General features: G+C 56.7%; 1 pseudogene; it reads right to left on the bottom strand.

Annotated features, from left to right (window-relative positions):
* Nucleotides 1-5,359: 5,359 nt before the first annotated feature.
* Nucleotides 5,360-6,893, bottom strand: LOC132234089 (casein kinase I-like; annotated as a pseudogene).
* Between the last annotated feature and the right edge of the window lie 600 nt (nucleotides 6,894-7,493).

Below are 7,493 nucleotides of genomic sequence, written 5' to 3'. Positions count from 1 at the left end.
GTGGGCTGTGGGAGAAGGTGGGCTGTGGGGTAAGGTGGGCTGTGGGAGAAGGTGGGCTGTGGGAGAATGTGGGCTGTGGGAGAAGGTGGGCTGTGAGAAGGTGGGCTGTGGGGGAAGGTGGGCTGTGGGAGAAGGTGGGCTGTGAGAAGGTGGGCTGTGGGAGAAGGTGGGCTGTGAGAAGGTGGGCTGTGAGAAGGTGGGCTGTGGGGGAAGGTAGGCTGTGGGAGAAGGTGGGCTGTGGGGAGAAGGTGGGCTGTGGGAGAAGGTGGGCTGTGAGAAGGTGGGCTGTGGGGGAAGGTGGGCTGTGGGAGAAGGTGGGCTGTGGGGAGAAGGTGGTCTGTGGGAGAAGGTGGGCTGTGGGGGAAGGTGGGTTGTGGGAGAAGGTGGGCTGTGGGAGAAGGTGGGCTGTGAGAAGGTGGGCTGTGGGAGAAGGTGGGCTGTGAGAAGGTGGGCTGTGGGAGAAGGTGGGCTGTGGGAGAAGGTGGGCTGTGAGAAGGTGGGCTGTGGGAGAAGGTGGGCTGTGGGAGAAGGTGGGCTGTGGGGGAAGGTGGGCTGTGGGAGAAGGTGGGCTGTGGGAGAAGGTGGGCTGTGGGAGAAGGTGGGCTGTGAGAAGGTGGGCTGTGGGGGAAGGTGGGCTGTGGGAGAAGGTGGGCTGTGGGGAGAAGGTGGGCTGTGGGAGAAGGTGGGCTGTGGGAGAAGGTGGGCTCTGGGGGAAGTTGGGCTGTGAGAAGGTGGGCTGTGGGGGAAGGTGGGCTGTGGGAGAAGGTGGGCTGTGGGAGAAGGTGGGCTGTGGGGGAAGGTTGGCTGTGGGAGAAGGTGGGCTGTGAGAAGGTGGGCTGTGGGAGAAGGTGGGCTGTGGGGGACGGTGGGCTGTGGGAGAAGGTGGGCTGTGAGAAGGTGGGCTGTGGGAGAAGGTGGGCTGTGGGAGAAGGTGGGCTGTGGGGGAAGGTGGGCTGTGGGAGAAGGTGGGCTGTGAGGGAAGGTGGGCTGTGGGAGAAGGTGGGCTGTGGGAGAAGGTGGGCTGTGAGAAGGTGGGCCGTGGGAGAAGGTGGGCTGTGGGAGAAGGAGGGCTGTGGGAGAAGGTGGGCTGTGAGAAGGTGGGCTGTGGGGAGAAGGTGGGCTGTGGGAGAAGGTGGGCTGTGAGAAGGTGGGCTGTGAGAAGGTGGGCTGTGGGAGAACGTGGGCTGTGGGGAGAAGGTGGGCTGTGAGAAGGTGGGCTGTGGGAGAACGTGGGCTGTGGGGAGAAGGTGCGCTGTGGGGAGAAGGTAGGGTGCGGGGAGAAGGTGGGCTGTGGGAGAAGGTGGGCTGTGGGAAGGTGGGCTGTGGGAGAAGGTGGGCTGTTGGAGAAGGTGGGCTGTGAGAAGGTGGGCTGTGGGAGAACGTGGGCTGTGGGGAGAAGGTGGGCTGTGGGGAGAAGGTAGGGTGCGGGGAGAAGGTGGGCTGTGGGAGAACGTGGGCTGTGGGGAGAAGGTGGGCTGTGGGGAGAAGGTGGGCTGTGAGAAGGTGGGCTGTGGGAGAAGGTGGGCTGTGAGAAGGTGGGCTGTGGGAGAAGGTGGGCTGTGAGAAGGTGGGCTGTGGGAGAAGGTGGGCTGTGAGAAGGTGGGCTGTGGGGAGAAGGTGGGCTGTGGGAGAAGGTGGGCTGTGAGAAGGTGGGCTGTGGGGAGAAGGTGGGCTGTGGGAGAAGGTGGGCTGTGGGAGAATGTGGGCTGAGAGAAGGTGGGCTGTGGGAGAAGGTGGGCTGTGGGAGAAGGTGGGCTGTGGGAGAAGGTGGGCTGTGAGAAGGTGGGCTGTGGGAGAAGGTGGGCTGTGGGAGAAGGTGGGCTGTGGGGAGAAGGTGGGCTTGAGAAGGTGGGCTGTGGGGGAAGGTGGGCTGTGAGAAGGTGGGCTGTGGGGAGAAGGTAGGGTGCGGGGAGAAGGTGGGCTGTGGGGGAAGGTGGGCTGTGAGAAGGTGGGCTGTGGGGAGAAGGTAGGGTGCGGGGAGAAGGTGGGCTGTGGGGGAAGGTGGGCTGTGGAAGAAGGTGGGCTGGAGGAGGAAGTAGTGATACAGAGGGAAGTTTTGCTTTGGAGAGCATGTGGGTTGTGGGCAAGAATGTGGGGAAAGGAAAGAGGTGGCTGCAGGAGTGCCCCCCAAAATGGAGGTCAGCACTGGGGTCTGAAGCCTGATGTTCCTACACAGCTCCAGGGGCTGGGCCCTGGGCTCCCTTCCCTGTCACCCAGCCCTCCCCGATCCTTCTCCAGGGCAAGCCTCTCACCTTCTTCTACCCCTCAGGGCAATGGTGTCAGAGGAGGCAGAACTTAAACAGAAAGAGGACCTGGGGGGGGGGGGGGGGTGGCGGGGGGCATCCTGTATTCCCCCACCAGCGCCTGGAGGCAACAGAGACAGAAAGACACAGAGGTAGGAAGACAGAGAAAAACTGAAAGAGAGCTAGAGATCCAGAGAGAAAGAAATAAGACAGAGATGCAGAGAGAGAGATAGGGACAAGGTAAGAAAGAGGTGAAAGGATGAAAAGGCTCCAACAGAGAGAGCCTGGGAGAGGGAAGGGACATTGTCCAGACAGAGAGGGACTGAGAGGAGCAGCGGAGGTGGTCTGGGTATGGGGTTCCCAAGGACCCCACAGCCAGCCCAGCAGGCCCCACCTGTACCGGGTGCTCGCCTCCAGGCCACTGTTGCCCCAGCGAATCCTGTGTGGACAACATTAGCTCCTGGGGCCTCCCATTCCTCTGCAGGGTAGGGGACACCAACACTTCTATAAAAGTGACACCCAGTCCCCAGCCTGTGGCTTTCCCTGCAGGGCTGTCTCCCCAGCTGCTATCTGCCCAGCTGCTGTCTGCCCAGGCTCAGAAGAGTCGCTGGCGAGCCAACAGCCCCACCAGGAGGGTACACAGGGCCATCACAGAGGGACCTGCTGGTCTAGACACTGGGGGCCCAAGCAGAGGTTCTAGGTTGGCCAAAGCTTCAGACTCATAGGAATACCCTAAGGCCCTTCTAGAAAGTGGGGGGACAAAAGGAAAAGGACCCTTTGTCTTCTTACATGTGAGGACACCCTACTGCTCAAACACCCTCTGTGGCTCCCCATTGCCTTTCAAGTTTTCTAGTGCAGCGGTTCTCAACCTGTGGGTCTCGACCGCTTTGGGGGTCTAACGACCCTTTCACAGGGGTCGCCCAAGACCATCGGAAAACACATATATAATTACATATTGTTTTTGTGATTAATCGCTGTGCTTTAATTATGTTCAATTTGTAACAATGAAATATGGGGGTCACCACAACATGAGGAACTGTATTAAAGGGTCGCGGCATTAGGAAGGTTGAGAACCACTGTTCTAATGCCTTTCATGTGGAAAGGCACAGAATTAAGAATCAGAGTGGACATGTTGGGGGGCCCTGGGAGGAGGTGAAGGGAAGTGGTTAAACTGCTGGTAGGAAAGATCCCTCACATGGCCCAGGGAGTGAACAGACTGCGGGGACTGAGTGGGAGCCTGGAGGAGGGGAGGAGCCTGAGTCCCCACACACATCCTGTGAGGGGGCTCCCAGCCCCTTGAGATTTGAAGTAGATTTATCTGCTGCCCTCGGCTTGGGAACAGCGGCCTCTGGTGGAAGATGCGTGTAATTGCACCCTCCTTCATTGGTTCATGCAACAGACATTGGGGTCTCAGCCGTATTCCCGGTGCATTAAAGTATTTAAATTTCTCCTTCCTATAAAACAAATTTATCTCCAGCAGTAGTCATGCAATGAAACAAATAATAATAATGGCATTAAAATACAGATGTTAAAAATTTTATTAATGTCTGATATAACATTTTATGTAAATAACTGTCCAGTAACTATATGAATTTTAATGAAACTGAAATACTTGCAAACAGTACAATTTGGGAAGCCACTAAATCGTACCACTGATGTAACATCTTATTTTCTTGACTCACTTTTTAGTGTTAAAATAAGAAACAATTTTAAAAGAATAAATTTCATGCACTTTAAATATCTTACAATTTTATTTGTCAATTATGGTTCTCAATAAAGCTGAAAAACTAAAATAAATAAAAAGATAAGTCTCCACTTTAATGATATTATTCAAATTCAGTACTAGAGTCCATGGAGGAACTTGCCAATGAAAATTATTGAAATTCATGGTTTGCAATGCTTCACTGTTTTAATAAACACATAAAATCTTCCATTGGGATGTGTGTGCACTCTTTCATGTAGAAGTAAAGGTGTCTGCCTGCTGCCTGGCTCCCGAGTATATTTTGTATTCTACCAGAACCCCTGACTTGGGGGGCTCGCCTTATTTCTAACAATTTGCGGGCTTGTCCAGGATACCATCTGTCACCACAGAGAAAATGGACCTCCTCTCCTGAGGAGGTGCACCCTGCTGCCAAGTTGCAGCAGCCTTGGTGAGGAGGGACAGCCATTACCCCTGGGCTGACTATGAGCTCGGGATTGAGAGTCAGCCAGCAATGCAGGAAGGGCCCAAGCAAGACTCTCAGCAGTCAGGTGACCTCATGCATGAACCAAAGCATATTATAGCTTCAGAAAAATCCATGAAAAGGACTCTGACCTACTCTAAACTGCAGCCTCTAAACAGGTCATATCTTTGAACTGAATGAAGATTTATGAAACTTCAAGGAATAACTGAATTCAAAAATACTGGCAAACAATCAGGATAAACAAAAATAGTTATGGGACTAAATGAATTGAGAATAACTATTCTTATGACTCTGTTTAAAATATTGTTGATTTTTTTGGGTTTGTTTCATTTTCCTTTATTTTTTTTAAAAAGCCCCTAAGTTGTATGGCTTCCACAAAGCATCAGAGAAACAGAGGTGCCATTTCTGTACACTTTGTAAAGCAACACCTAGATGCACACACCGCCGCCAACGCCCCAGCGGCTCCGCCCACCTGACTGTGGCTGCCTGGCCTCTGCCACTCCTGCGGGCTGAGACGGGACTTTAAGGCGCTGTTTCCAGTGGCTCAGACCCAAGACGCCCTCACACCCAGGCACAGCCATGGCCTAGTGACCGCACAGGCGGCTGCCCCGGCTCCAGGAGCAGGTGCAGCAGGAACACCTGGGCCATGCCGCCCAAGCTTTGGTGCAGCATTCTGCTTGGGGTGCCACTCCCTCCGCGCCTTCCCCTTAGATTTAGGGAGGCCCGGGGCGGGCTCACCCCTGGCAGCAATGCCCCACAGCGCCCCCTGGGGAAAACGGCCTTTGGATAGGGGGAGACGAGGTAGACTAATGGGGCGGGCAAGCTGGACAGCGCCGGGGCCGCCAGCTCACACTCCTCACTTCAGCAGACTTGGCAGAGCGGGCAGGGCAGGCGGTGTTTTCTTAAACTCGTTTTAAATAGCTAATGCTCTTGGAAGGGAGGACTGGACACAGGAGAAATTTCGGCCACAGTCTTATGTGAAGGAAGTCACCCACGTGGGGTGAGCAGCTCCGGGCCACAGTCTATGTCTTGGCTGTGGGCCACCGGACGAGCTCCTCCAGGAACCGCAGCGGAGGGTGTGGGAGCCACTGCCAGGGTCACTTGTGCCTCTGCGGTGACTTCCTCTTGCTCCTCTTGAAGAAACAGCAGCACTGGTGCCATCCGCCACTCTGCCTCTGCAGGCGCTGTGATGGGGGTCGGAGTGACCGGCAGTGGGGTCGCCCGCACTCAGCTCTGGTTGCTGGAGCCCAGTGCCCTGTTTTGGCTGGGCTTTGCCCCCAGGCTGAGTTTGCCAGGCAGGTGGGTGTGAGCTGTGCCGCTGGGCTGGGCAGGGGCTCCCCGCCCAGGCGTACTCGCGGTGCAACACGAAGCCGCTGCGGGCGACGCGGTCTGTGACGAGCTTGCAGGTCGCCTGGTCAGGCTTCTCCAAGAAGCAGGCGCCGCAGGTACATAGCGCGGGTACGCGGCCATCTCCCCCGGGTGGCTCTCGCAGAGCACCTCAATGGGCACGGCCCGCTTGGTGTCCCCGATCTCGGGTAGTGCCCTTTGAGCACGTCCCTGAGCCCTGCCGGGGCAGGCTGCCACGCAGGCAGCCCATGGACTGTGGCCTAGCGCCTCCAGGTTGTCAGGCGCTCTGCTCCTTGCCCAGGTGCGTACTGATGCTCATGGAGCGCGCTGTGCCCTTCAGGCTTTTGTGCTCGCGGCAGGGATTGCGCTTCTTGGTCCCGGGGTCCATGTACTCCTGGGCCAGGCCAGCGTCGATGATGCGGACGGACGGCGTCCTGCGCTTGCTGCCCCGCCGCCCCACCAGGAAGTCCTCCGGCTGCACGTCGCGGCAGACGAGGCTCTGGGTGTGCACACACTCCATGCCTGTGATCAGCTGGATGGCGATCATGAGCACAGTCTTGAGCGTGATGTGTGGTCACGCAGATCGAATAGGTCCTCCAGGCCGGCCCAGCAGCTCCAGCACCATGGCCCTGTACTTCCCGCGCGGGCCAGAGGGACCGGAGGGACACGCTCCGTGAGCCCAGCTGCGGGCGGAAGCTGTGTTCCAGGCACGGCTGCGGCTCCCACACGGGATGGGCTCCAATCGGAGAGCTAAGTATTCATTTGTATAGAGATTCTTTCTGAGCCGAGCTCCCGGAAGTTGCCACAGCCTATCTTCTTCCCGACCCGGAAGTTGGGGCCCACCATCAGGACCCCCAACTGGTCCCCGTGTGCCGCCGCTGTGGCTGGTCCGGCCACCAGCTTTGCACATTCTCCTGCCCTCCTCTGACGCCCCTTCCCCTCTTGTCTTGTCAAAGTCCATCAGTTTATTGTACCCTGGCCTCTCCATGGTGACTGCTGCTGGACAGACACCATGGCACCTGGCGGACTCCTGGCTGGTGAGATGTGGGTACTTGCAAGGGCCAGGCTATGGGACTCATCTCAGTGGCCTCAAAGTCGCACGCAGGGGAGGACACATTCTGCTGACAGGTCCCACCACCTCAGATCTCATGGCTCCCAGCTCCCGGCCTCTGCCGTGGCCCAGTGGCCGAACGGCCGAGCTGGGTGGCCAGTGCCTCCTCAGCAGCGCGATGCGGGCCGGAGCCACATGTTGGGCACGGATTGCTCTGCTGCACGGCTTGTGGCTCACAGTGCTGCCATGGCCCTCACTTACACACCAGTGTCGCCGGCAGCTGCTGCCACTGCTGGGCGTGCCTGGACCCAAAATATCGTTGATTTTTGAATCTTTTGTTTCCGAAATATAATGAAAACTAAAAGGCAGACATTCTGCATCATAGTAACTAACAAATTAGTAACCTTCATTTCATGGTACTCCCAGGAGACAAAGATTCAAAGACAACAACACCCCAGAGATACTTTTGTCTATTGGGAAAGACATTAATGAAAGACTCTCCAGCAGTGTTAAAGGGACCTCACCTTCTCAGGTACCTAACCATGAATGGACATCTACCCTTGTCTCTGACACTCGCCTTCATCTCAAGGATGAGAGGCTGCCGACTACAGAGGAGGTTGACAGCCATCCCAAGACGTCAACAAGGCCTGTATGCTCACAAATTGATGC

Source organism: Myotis daubentonii, chromosome 5 (genome assembly GCF_963259705.1).
Source record: "Myotis daubentonii chromosome 5, mMyoDau2.1, whole genome shotgun sequence".
In the NCBI taxonomy this organism is placed as follows: domain Eukaryota; kingdom Metazoa; phylum Chordata; class Mammalia; order Chiroptera; family Vespertilionidae; genus Myotis; species Myotis daubentonii.
This window is presented reverse-complemented; position numbering and strand designations above follow the sequence as displayed.